The sequence below is a fragment of the Peromyscus californicus genome, unplaced genomic scaffold, assembly GCF_007827085.1.
Source record: "Peromyscus californicus insignis strain IS unplaced genomic scaffold, ASM782708v3 Scaffold_6__1_contigs__length_162567912, whole genome shotgun sequence".
In the NCBI taxonomy this organism is placed as follows: Eukaryota; Metazoa; Chordata; class Mammalia; order Rodentia; family Cricetidae; genus Peromyscus; species Peromyscus californicus.
In genome coordinates this window covers 75,779,385-75,792,909 of record NW_026294584.1, presented here as the reverse complement: position 1 = coordinate 75,792,909, position 13,525 = coordinate 75,779,385, and the positions used below count along the sequence as shown (strand labels likewise).

Sequence of the window (13,525 nt, the reverse complement as noted above, 5' to 3'; positions counted from 1 at the left end):
TGCAGTCTGTTTAGTCAAAAATCCTCTCTAGCCAGACCATTTGTTTAAATAAATATAAATAGACCCTAGTTGACAGATTCATTTTCAGTTTATCACTCCATCCTCCAGTGCCCAATATTGGAATGCCATCATAATGGGACTTTATTAATATTTGCTAAATGACTTTTTATGTCTACATATCATTTAACATTTAAAAATACAGGGCATTCCTCTTAAAATCTTTTCAAAGAAGTAGCTTTTAATGGACGAATTTGATTCCTCTCTTTGTTCTGCGAGTATGGGACTTGCTTTGAGTGGCTTTATAAAAGACTTAGATACAATGTACATACCATAAAATTCACCCTTTTAAAGCATATGGTTCATTGGTTATTAGTGTATTCTGAAAGTTGTGCAACCATCATGATTACCTAATTCCAAAAGATTTTTATCACTCCTGAAGGAACCCTTATTTAGACCAAACCCATTAGCAGTCACCCTGTGTCCTTCTTTCTTCTGCCTGGGGCAACCACTGATCTGTTTCCTGTCACTATGCATTTGTCTGTCCTGGCATTTCATATAAGTGGTCACACCACATGTGTCCTTTTTCCTTGGCTCCTTCTTCATTCCTTATTAAAGTTAAATAATATTCATTGTATGATTCTACTATATTTTGTCTCTCCATTCATCAATAGGTGGACATTTGAATTGTTGCCGCTTGTAGGCTTTTCTGAATAATGCTACAGTGAGTATTGTGTGTGACTTCATGTGTGGACAAAGTTAACAGTTCTCTTAAATAAATACCTACTGGTTCACGTGTGTTTTAAAGCTATAACATTTTGTCTTAAAATATTTCATATTGCAATCTACATTTTTAAAGATTTATTTTTATTTTTAATGCTCCCTCCCCTCCCAGATGTGTGTGTGTGTGTGTGTAAACAAGGGCCCACAGAGTTCACAAAAGGTTATCAGATCCAGATCTTCTAGAGCTTGAGTTACAGGCAGTTGTGAATCATCCAATGTGAGTGCCTGAAACCAAGTTTCAGTAATCTGCAGGAGTAACAAGAGCTCTTAACTCCTGAGTCATCTTTCAGCCCCATCTCTGTGTTTTGTTTTGTTTTAATATCTGAAGACGCTGCTCATTTTTCACTTAAACTATCAGATGAATTGTTTAACTTTTCTACAGAAACATAAGTATGTAACCTCAGCCATGAAGAAGGCCCTGGATCTTTTGGCTCTGTAGCTTCCTGACTTGCTGCCTAAGTAGGGAACCACTGTTTGGGAGCACTCTGGAGACAAAGAGTGGGAAGTATGACAATGCAGTGCAGTTCTATACCGCTTGCTTTTTTGTCCAGAAATACCGCTTCTTTCTAGAGGAATCTTGAAAATATGAACATAACAGGATTCTGTGAGCTTATCTAATTCAGTCTCCTTTATTTTAGAGAGCTTGGAATTGAACAAGAGACTAAAAATGATAGCCAAAGTACCCACAAGTGCTTAGTTAAAGATTTGGATTGGTTAGGCAATGTAACCACGTAATTTACAAACCAGGATATGAAGCAGGTTTCTTGGCTCCATACTTTATCTCCCAAAGATTACTTTGCCTATTTGTCTGAACTTAAAAATCATAAAAGAAAAGTAAAATCCACGTAGGTGGTATTTCCAGTTAAAAGCTTAGGGCAGTGCTTTTAAAGTCCCCTAGGAGGAAATTGGTAGTCAGACTTGTAGTATTTTAATTCACAGAGGCATGAAGGGATAATAGGATTAATAACAAAATATTGGCTTGTGCCTAATGAAGAACAATAGGCATATTTAAACGCAGAGGCAGTCTTAAACAAAGGTTAGCTGTTCCTACTGACTGCCCTTAGGTGATATCAGATCCAAAGGAAGGTCCATTTCTCCAAATTCCAAAAGGCAGAAAGGACAAATGGCTATCTATGGTGCCTATTAGCATACCAAAGTGCATGCTGGCCTCCAGGATTCCTCAGTATTACAGTACCTGTTACACATTTCAGAGTCCATGCACCCCAGCTCTTATTTTTTTGTTGTTGTTGTTTGGGGGTTTTTTTGTTTGTTTGTTTTTGTTTTTTTCGAGACAGGGTTTCTCTGTGTAGTTTTGGTGCCTGTCCTGGATCTCACTCTGTAGACCAGACTGGCCTCGAACTCAAAGAGATCTGCCTGGCTCTGCCTCCCAAGTGCTGGGATTAAAGATGTGCACCACCACTGCCCTGCCATCCTATCTCTTTTTACCTCCTCCCCTACCCAAAACTCCCTCCAGCTCACAACGCCCCACCACCACCACCAAAGCGACTCATTCTCCTTATAACTCTGCTATTTCTCCATATCTCACACTCTCTTTCTTTGTGTTTTGAACTCTCGCTCTCCCACTCTCTCTCTCCCACTCTCTCTGCTCTGTTCCTATTTCTCTCTTGGCCAGGTCCAGTCGGCTGGCCATGCTCAATCTACTTCTTCCCAGATGCCTCTGGCTGTTCCCTCTCTCATATCTACAATACAAACCTTCCCCTTCACCACACCATGTTATACCGTGGAGCAGTCATGTCAGTTTATATTGCTACTTTGTCTCTCTTTTATCATAGTCTACCCTTTGCTTACTAATAGTTTTAAAGGGGGTGCAAGAATTAGTCATAGTTATTTTATCAATTTTAGTCAAATTGGGCAATGGTTTATGGGCTTAATCACTTGGCCCTCCTACGTGCCCTGCTGGACACAGTTCATCCCGTCACAGTCGGTCAAAAGTGGGAATGGATTCATTCACTATTTCCAGTAAGTGGCCTGCCACCAACAGCTGTTGTAACTGCTAAGAACGGGTAGCACCACAACGTGCACTTGTTTGGAGACCTCAGAGACCTGCCCTGAGATCCTTGTGGAAGGCGGTATGGAGAACAGTGGCAGTTGAGAGTGTTGGCAGCTGTCTCTCTCAGGAGGGCGTGGGTTCCGGAGCCTCTGTCAGTCTGGGAACATGCCGCTCTCAACAGGTGCCAGGACAGAGCTCAGCACAAGTATCAGTGATGTTGGGCATGTCTCTGTGTGATAGTGCGCCCGTGGCTTAGAGTCCAAATCCAAGTCTCTAACTTTCAAGTGACACACTTGTTGACTTACACAAACAACAAAAAGTCTTAGGGCTTTAAAATGCTACAGTTTCACAACTTAGTGGTTAAGATGCTCTATAGGAGACGGAGAGGATGGTGTGAAAGTGGTTAGGGTGCAGCCTTAAGGTTGTACTAAACTATATTTGCATGTGAACTTGGAAACATTTTATCGTAATAATATATTGTTCCTTTTAGAAGTAAATGAATGGAATGCCAATAAATTTTAATTATATTGTAAAGTCTGTAGACTGAAACTTGTTTGAAAGGTCATGATTGATCTTGCCATAAATTTGGGAAGGGAAACCGGTAATTTAGATGACTGGATTTTATTTTATGAAGGAAGTAATATTCCAAAATAAAAGTTATAGAGCACGTGAAAGAAATCAGACATCATTTCTCCTTAGCTTTATTGCCTGTAATATTCCTTGTATTTTTCTATCTGAATTCAAAGGAATAAGAATAGAATCACATTTGGAAAACTCCCGCAAGTGCATGGTTATTCAGAGATGAGGCCATGCATTATTGAAAAACCACACACACACACACACACACACACACACACACACACACACACACACACAAAATTATCGTTTCTCTTTATTGTGAAATAAATAAATAGGTAATAAGTCTGCCCATATCTAGCTATGCTGCTTTCTTGTGATTCCTAATATTGTTTTCATAAACACTGTTTTAATATGAAACAAAGACTTAGGAATTTAGTAATTGTGGAAAAAAATACTCAGATATTTTTCCCCATCTGAGGAATTAGTACATTTCAGTGGCTTGCTCAACCATCTGAAAGAATATCTAGGGAAGCATTACCCATAAAAGAAGCAGTGTGGTAACAATTAACTATTGCTTTTCCAGTAGACAAGCATGTGAGCTGTCTGCAAAAGGAAATTGATGGGCCAGCGCGGATACAGAGGACTTGTTCAGGGACAGTCCACAGTCAGTCACTCTCTGCTCTTAACCTCAGTGTAGGAAAATGGCAAGAAGGGACCTGGCTCTGATGTAGTGCTGATTTCTGATGTTAATGATTCCTTGGGGAATGCTCTTCTCCCCTGGCAGCTGCTTTTGACTCCCTTGTCTGTGAAAGATCCAGTCTCCTAGTTGGAAGGGCTCTCTGGGCATGTTTTTAGCAAAAGGCAGAAAAAGAAAGACGCTCGCGAAAACCACTTCTAAAAGCGAGAATGAGTTGCATGGCTCCTGGACACAGAGTGGGAGGCCCTTGGGTTAGTTCCTTGGCACCTTGCTCCAAACGTTCTATTTAGAAAATGTAGTCAAAGTTCTACTCAAAGGAAAAAAAAATTCAAGACACTCCTGTTAGTTTTGTTCCACTTCTTTGGAATCAGGTATCATCTGCTTCCCTGCGCTTCCTCTGTTCAGAAGAAACTGCCTGAGGTAAACGCGTTTTTTAGGCTACTACCCAGCGTGTGGTAAATACAGAAGATGTGTTTTCCTTCCTAGGAAAAGTGAAGTATTCAATTCTAATTTTCCTCTTCAAAATAGAAAGAACTGGGCCAGCAGGCCAGCTCCGTAGGTCACCATCCACACACAGGATGTGGCACATGCTCACCCCCATAAGAAATAATGTAAATAGAAATAACTTGATTGCATTTCTGCATAGTCATAAAGACAATAGGTTATTGGTTGAAAATATTTGAGTGAATCTTAAGAAACTAATGGCTATTACAGGTATGGTAAGCTAAAGAATCGAATGTATAAAATAGTACTAATTAAACAACATCCCAACTACACACTAGTGTTCTGTCAGCAAAAAGAAAAAAAATCTTTTAATCCAAAAATACATCATGAAAGCTTCATCATTTGTCCACTCAGAAGAGTTACTGTATTAATTTACTAGCCCCTTTTTTAGTTTATACTTAGTGGTTATATGTAATATTCCAGACTAGCCCCTGTGACATTCATACAGCTTTTTTTTCCAGTTCCGAGACAAAATGTCCTCAAAATTTTCTTGATTGACTATCAGCAACATGAAATTCTTGTCTCTTGATGTTAAGCACAAGTTACAATAAAAATAATTATGACTTTATTTTCAGGGGCAAATCAAGTGAAATATTATGCCATAATATGAAATATTATTATGCCAGTGTTTCACTTGTGGCAATGGCACATGGCTCTTTTTTTAAGGAATAAAAACATTTATTATAAATTTTAATCCACTTTGATTTTCATCCTCCTGTTACCGCCAAAGGCTGAGAGGATAAGACTGTGCAGTTTCCCTCCCCGCAGTGGGTAAGAGCTTCCTAAACCTTGGCTGGGCAGCACTATAGCGCTGGCCCTGAGGGTGTGAGAGTGGGAGAGCTGGTCCCTCCCCCTCCTCTGTTATAGTGGTGAGGGGTAAGGGAAAGATGCCCTTCCCTCTCACCCATTGCCACCTGCAGCAGGTGAGGGAGCCGACCCTTCTCCTTACCCGCTATAACACTCTTGAAATTGGGCTAAGCACCTTGCCTGGGCAGCACAGGAGGGGTGACCATGTTGACTGGGGCACTGGTGAGCAGGCCCCGAGAACTTGAGTGTGGGACATCTGGCCTTGTCCCTCATCTGCCATATAGTGGCATGGGGAGGGAGAGATTCCCCCCTCACGCCCCACCCCACCCCACCCTACCCCCTACCTACCCCCACCCTTCTACCCCTCACTTCCACCCCCACCCTCCCCCCACTCCAGCGTCCCTCAAAAGCTGTAGCACTAAGGAGAGTGACCCCTGCATCTTACCTGGGCGACACAGTAGAGCTGGCCCTGGTGGTGTAGGTGTGGATGAGCCGGCCCTGGGGGCTTAACAGCAGGAGAATAAGCCCCGCCCCTTGCTTCTTGCTGCATTGGGTGAACTAGCCTGTGCTATGCTGGAGAACTCACCCTGGTGGGGAGGACGGGGGAGAGCTGGCCAGCTAGCCAACTCTGCAACTACCCAGGCCCAGAACCAGGGATATGAATTGGCCCACACAACATCCATCCCACCCATGATCCGCTGGAGTACTTGAAGGGGCTGGTGGTCCTATAGTTCCAAAGCTGCAGGATCTCCATGGGCAACAACAGGTTATCCAAGAGGAATTCCAGTGAGGGCCCAGCATGGATAGTGTAGCAGAAACCAGAGACCTTGAACCAGACTGTTGACTCTTTGCAAGGAACATTTGCAAGTAAAGATTAATGGACTAAAGGGCAAAACTCACTGTGTCACACTACAGCTCATAACAAGATTTTTATTTTTCTTTTATTTTGTTTTCCTCTTTTTTTCTTTTCTCTTAAATTTTGTTATTAGGGGAGGTTGCAAGGGCAGAGAGCAGATACTAAAGGACAGGGAGATGAATGGGATTGAGATGTATGACGTGAAAGACACAAAGAATAACTGAAAAGTTTTTTTTTTTAAAGTTGATGTTGAAGTTGCATGCATGAAAAGGGGCCATGAAAATCTGATAAGTGGGATGTTGCCATTCTTACCTAACATCTGCTTGTGAGCCTTGTTCATACTGGTGTAGTCACTTCAAGGATCCAGACCCTAGATCAATCACTTCCATTGTGATGTTCTAGAAACTGAAAGAATTCTATCACTCTCGTTAGCTGAGTCTCATTTGTAAAACACTAAGCATATGAAAAACGGACACTTACTTGCTCTCCTTGTCCTCTCCATCTACCGCTCTGCATGATTTATGACTCAAATAATTTACCAGAGAAATTATTCCACATTCACTCTGTAAGCCTTGCATTGTGACTTTAGATCTCTGTAGGCTTATATGATCAAGTTTCATTTCACATGCTCAGTTTAGAGGTGATCACACTCTGTGATTTCAGCCCCCATAATACACCAAAGCATGTGAGCACAGGGGATTATTATGGACCTGACTCTGTCACCAAGGCATTCATTTAGTTGGTATTTGAAAGCTAAAGCTGAGAACATCTCCAAAACATGGAAAGTGTATTCATTCCAGAGTGACTTTGTGAGCTACAAAAAGGATACGTGTCCGTGGTATTAGTGTTACCTGTTTGGATCCCACCTCTGTTTTCCTCAGACATCTCTAGTTACAGTTGTATTTGCCTTGAAAAGCTAAGTGTTTTTTATCCTACATGGCCCAGAGATATAAAATGACAATCAAGAGAAGACATTTGTGCATTGGTTCTGGTTTGTCTCCCTAATATGAGCTATCTGTCCTCATATGTATTTCCCCTACCTCCAGTTGTCTTTGCTCTTGGGCAATGAGAAGGATTGTATTTCTCTTCCTTCCTTCCTTCCAGAAAAGCCTCCTTTTGGTTAGAGTCCAAGATTATTAAAAAAAAAAAAAAGTACATATAGTACACAGTGACATCGATTACTGGATAAGTGATAACCCCAGAAAAATAGGCCCAAGGACATACTCAAGCAACAGCCATGTGTGGAATATTCATTTACACTGCGTAAATATATGTCTGTGATTGGTTTAATAAAGAAGCTGACTGGCCAATAGCTGGACAGGATAAGGGTAGGTGGGAGAACCAGACTAAGAACACTGAGAATAAGAAGGGAAGAGTCAGAGCAGTCACCAGCAATACACACAGAGATGTGCAAGATGAAAGAGAGGTAACACTATGTGGTAGAATGCAGATAAATAGAAATGGGTTAATTTAAGTAATAAGAGCTAGTTAGTAATAAGCCTGAGCTATCAACCAAGCATTTATAATTAACATTAAGTCTCCATGTTGGTTATTTGGGAACTGGCAAGTGGGAAAGAAAAGTCTGCCTATAGCCATGTCTAATACTGTGCTGCCTAAATATGCAAACAAGTAAGTGGAATAAATGACACATCAGAAAATATCTAATAGATTCTTAAGTGAAAAAAATATAGACAGTAAAGGCAAAGACACAGCTCCTGGTAACCTAGTGTGATCATGATTATTAGAGGAAATAAAATACATCTCTGTTAGAAACAAACCCTCTGTCTTAATCACCCTGACAACACATATTCATTGTTCATAGCATAAACAGTGATGGAAAACCAGCAAATTGAGAAAAGAAGCCCATCTTCCCTCTTACTTGCCATGGGTCTGCTATGGCCTAAGTCATGATCCTGCATTCTTAGCTCGTGGTAGGGTCATCTCATGAGGGTACTTATCAGACTCACTCAGTGGAAAGATAAAGGAACACAATATGGATGAGTCATTTCCTTCCTAACTTTGATCAGTGGGTTAAAAGAGTGATAAACAAGAAAATTACAGTAATTGTGGATTCTGCCCATGCTTTTCTAGATGTGTCCTTCAGCAAGCTGGAGAACTAGACCACCACAAGTGTGTAGTGAGGATGATGCTATTGTCAACCAAATAGCCGGTGGACAGGCTACTAGTAAGTTGGTTTTATTCTTATAGGTCATTTATTTCAGGGATTGTGAATTATTTAATGAGATTCTCTTTAACTTTAAAAATCAGCTCTCACAAGTATACTATCTCAGTTTTTTTTTACTATCTAAACTTACTCCTAACAGAAACCAGAAATTAAAAATAATCTAGGATTATATGAACATCTAGTGGCAGCATAGCTTCATTTTCAATAAACAAATGATTAATCGAGTCACAGTAAGAATTTTTCCAAGTTATTTTAAAATAATTATTAGTAGATATTCTTGCATTTTGTGTTGTTTCTATCAATGTATACATTCTAATTAGTCTGCTTTTTCTACTTAATGATACTTCTACTTGGTGTCTCATGTCCTAACCTAGTTTATACAGCTACTCTTTTGTACAACTAAAAGTACTAGCAGTAGAAATAGTAGTTATGACAGCTAACATTGGTGAAGTCCAGGCACTTATAGTCACTCCATCACACATATTATCTCATCTAATAAACATATCTCAGCCGTTTGGTCATGATTGGCCGTTTTGGGTATTTGTGACAAGTTCTAATTTACTCTTGATACAAAGAGCCATTATACTATATGTATTATTAATTTTTTAATTTGAAAGATTTCAACACATTATTACCTACAGCAGAAAGGAAAGTGGATAGTTTTCTGACTAATGTTCAACAATGTTCCATCTCTGCTCCCTCAAGTAGTGGTTTTAAATGAAATCTGTCATATCTATGCATGTTACAGCTACCTGCTATCCATGTTATTTATATATGATATATATTAAAGCTCTACAAGTTAAAGCTTTGTAACAGGAGAATAGTATATAAGGCTTTTCCATCAACACTCTCCTCCTGCAGACATTCCTCGTACACATGCACTCCAGTCCTGTGTACAACCACTAGACCAAGGGGCATGGATCCTTTAATGACTGTGCAGTGGACACTCAGGTCAATTCTCATGAGTCTAGGTCAACCAAGAAATAAACTATTATGTTACACAACTGAGATTCTGAAATTTCTGGGTTAATTTGTAACTTCATCACAGTGTAGTCTACCATGATTAATACATGTTGACAGCTTTTCCATGTGCTTGAGTTTTTTATACATTTATTAACTTTTGATCACATTTATGTTTGTTAATCTCGGCACTGTTTTCTCTTTTACTTGCAACTTCACTGTTAGGTTGTTTGCTCTTTATTAATATGTAGCAATCTCAGCTGTTATCTATTGTAGGCATTCCAAATGCCCACGTTTTTTATATTGAATTTAGAGCTTTTCATTTATTAAAGTTTTTTTATATTTTTTATTTTTTATTTTTATTTTTTTTTGGTTTTTCGAGACAGGGTTTCTCTGTGTAGCTTTGCGCCTTTCCTGGAACTCACTCGGTAGCCCAGGCTGGCCTCAAACTCACAGAGATCTGCCTGGCTCTGCCTCCCGAGTGCTGGGATTAAAGGCGTGCGCCACCACCGCCCGGCTAAAGTTTTTTTTTTTTAAATATAGTCAAATTTACCAGTCTTTTGATTTTGTGCTTCCCAACATCTGGTCTAAGAAATCTTCATCTATCTGGAACTAATTAACAAAATCCTTTGATTTTTTTTTTCAGAAGTTTTTAAGTTTTGTTTCCCAGATGTGTTTGTCTTAATCTACTTGGTAAAGTATAAGGTAGCAATTTAATTTTGTAAATGAAAATTAATCATCACATATTATAGCAGCTCATCTTCTCCACACAATTTGAAATGTCATTTCTAATGTATCAGTGGATTTTCCTACATCCATTCTAGGTTGTCTTATTTAGTGGCTTCATGAGTAATGTTGACAGCACAGATCTTGACTGTTATTCACTGTGTAAATGGTTTTCATAATTAAATATTGTCAAGTTTTATGAGAATATTTTTTAGACTGGGCCACATGTTGCTCAGCCTGGCCTCAAACTTGCTTTGTAGCTGAGGATAACTTGAACTCCTGATCCCCGCTTCACACACCTGTACATCACAGGTGCTGGGATTACAAGTGTACATCCCCATGCTCAGTTTATGTGATGCTGGTTATTAAATCCAGGGCCTCATCCTCACTAAGCTGAGCTTCATACCTAACTCAAGAAATTTTATTTAAAATTTACATTCAACTGATAGGTTGATTTTATGAGAATTCATTTCTTATTCATAACTCATGTCTAATTCCTCATTTGCTCAAATCCTCTTTAATTCAGGTGTGTGTGTGTGTGTGTGTGGTGTGTGTGTGTGTATTATGTATAATTATCTTCAGTGTCCTAAGCAGTTTATATTTTTAGATATTATAAGTGAAATCTTGTTTTCAAACCTCATTGCTAAACTAGTCCTGAAAATGATTTGTTATTGATTTGATATCTGGAAACCTTGCTATACTTTCATACATTCTAATAGTTTGATTATCAGTTATCATTGACTTCATATGCAACTACATTCTAATAGTTTGATTATCAGTTATCACTGACTTCATATGCAACTATTTGTGTCATCTGGGAATGAAGAACATTGTTCACTTTTAAGCTCTCTTAGTATTCATACATTTACATATTTAATTTTTTTCTATTTTGTTGATAACACTTCAGTAGAATGAGTACAAGTGGTGACAACATCCTTACTTGCTTCCTGATTGTTTTGTTTTGGTTTTAAGAATGAGGCTTTTAGTTTTTTCTTTATTTTTGAAATCTCATACATGTATTCAATGATACATGGTTTTATTTGTCCCCCGTTTCCCTATTTCATCTCTCCCTAATAACATCAGCGTCCCCCTCTCAACTTCATGCTTGTTTGTTTTTGATAGCCTGTTATGTTCAGTCAGTGCTGCCCAGATGTGCACAGACACTGGACCATCCCCTGGAGCATGGAAATCCTACCACTGGCCGCACCCTCCAACAGGAATGATCTTCCTTCTTCAGCAACCATCACCTGCTAATAGCTCCTCAGGAAGAAGTGGGACCTGAGAAGCTCCTCCCCATCTACCGTCTATGCCGCAAGTTTGGCAGGCTTGCTGTCAGGCACATCTTATACAGAAAACCATGGCTACAGTAAGTCCATGAGTGCAGTAGCCGTGCCGTGTCCAGAAGGCAACATTTCTTAGCTTGTCTCCATCCTCCCGCTCTGACATTCCTTTCACCTCCTATTTTATGAGACTCTTCTGAGGCATTGGGGGATGGGGATAATAGGATGCTCTGTTTAGGTCTGAGCACACCATCTGTTAAATAGCCCAGGTCTCTCTCTCTCTTGATGCATAGATAGATAGATAGATAGATAGATAGATAGATAGATAGATAGATAGATAGATAGATGGATAGATAGATAGAGATAGAGAGATAGAGAGATATCACATATTTAGAAAGCATATTGACAAAAATAATCATTTAACCAAACCAAACAAAACAAAAAAACCAACAACAATATCGGGTTCTACCTTAAGGCCTCTGGTTCCCCAGCCCTGCGGTTATTCATTTTTGTCAGCATTTCAGTACCTGTCATGAAATTCTTTCCTATGTACCAGGCATCAAATCCAATCAGAAAACTGTTAGGTACTCCATAGTAGTTGTACCACTATCGCACCAGTAAGCATATTTTGCCTGTCACATCGGTATTGTGTCCTGCAATATCTAGTACTGGGTAAAGAACATTGGTGTCTCTTCTCCCCCAGCAGCCTGTATAACACACTATGGCACTATACTATAAAAGCTAACCATCAAGGAGGAAGTTTTCCGGCGAGTTTGAGATTGATTTTTCTATGTCCTACAGCCAAAGTGTGTGATGTCATCATTAGGTTCTTACCATGTAGGTGGAGTGGATATTTAAGAACAATGACAATAGCCTGTGCTATTTTAGAAATGTCTGGTGCCTCCCTGACCAATGCCTTCTACTGCAAATTTCCTTTAGTTTCTACACAGGAATTTTAAGTGAGGTTATGTTTGTCCTTGTAGTCATCCTCCCTCCGTAGGCCCTAAGAAAGACCTAAACAAATTAAATGACTTAATTGCTTGCTATATTTTATATGAAATTGTATGGCATCAATATATGTGTCTTCACTATCTACTTATTGTGAGGCTTATAACATTTGCTATAGATATTTCATATGTTTGTCTAAATGTCATCTTCCACATCAGTGAAGCTAATAGACAGTTTTGTCTTTTGTTGCAGAAGTTTTCTTAGCAATTCCCTTTAATATTGAATCAAGCCTGCATCATAGGAATAAACCAGTTCTGAGCCTGAAGTTGGTGCATATTTTTATAAAACTTGAAAGCCCTTCATTTCTGTCCCTGAGACCTGTTAAGATTAGAATGGTCATTCCTTCCTTATTTGTCAAAGTGTGCTCGAAACTGTCTAGAGTGAAACTTATGGGTTCATTTGCTTGTGTTGTGATTCTCCATTTGTGTTGGTGTGTTGGTTTTTAAGTAGTGATTGAATTTATTTAGTAGTTGTAAGTATATTCATTTACTACTCTGAATTTACTTTTGTGAATTATGTTTTATAGGAAATTTATCTATTTTTAATACACTAAACTAAGTATGAAATATGTCAGTGCCTGTTCTAGCTGTTTTTAAAGCCACAATTAAACCTTTCCAAAAGAAACTTTGGGTGGACCAGCAAAGGGGCTCAGTAGGTACAGAGGCTTGTGACCAAGCCTGGTGATCTGAGTTCAATCCCTGGAATTCACACAGTAGAAGGAGAGAGTGGAGTCCTACAAGTTGTCCTTTGACCTCCACATGCACACCAGAATACACAGCAAAATATATGAAAAAAAATTAAGGAAATTTATATTGCATTTATGTATTTATGTGTTTATTTGTGGGGTGGAGTATGTGTGTCATAGTGGGCTTGTAGAGGTCAGAGTACAACTTTTGAGAATTAAATCTCTCTTTTTACCACGTGGGTCCAGGGGATCAGGCTTAGTGGCAAGCACCTTTACCCACTAAGCCATATCACCTGCCCTTGTTCTAATTTGTAAAAGCTGCTTCTTACCTTAGTTACAAAATTTCTCATTTATAATGTTGTACTGAGACAGCTAGATGACTCAGGGGTTAGGCTATTATCCTATGAACTTTTTCTTTTCTTCTTTTTCATCTTGATTAAAGACATT

The 13,525-nt window shown here is 39.2% G+C and overlaps 1 protein-coding gene across 1 annotated transcript in view; it reads left to right on the top strand.

Moving 5' to 3' along the window:
* The first annotated feature begins 8,325 nt into the window (after positions 1–8,325).
* Positions 8,326–13,525, top strand: part of Fam13a (family with sequence similarity 13 member A) — a 163,669-nt gene continuing 158,469 nt past the window's right edge. The window contains 2 exon segments of the mRNA XM_052719245.1: positions 8,326–8,419; positions 11,228–11,471. The gene's annotated coding sequence lies outside the window, so the exon portion shown is untranslated.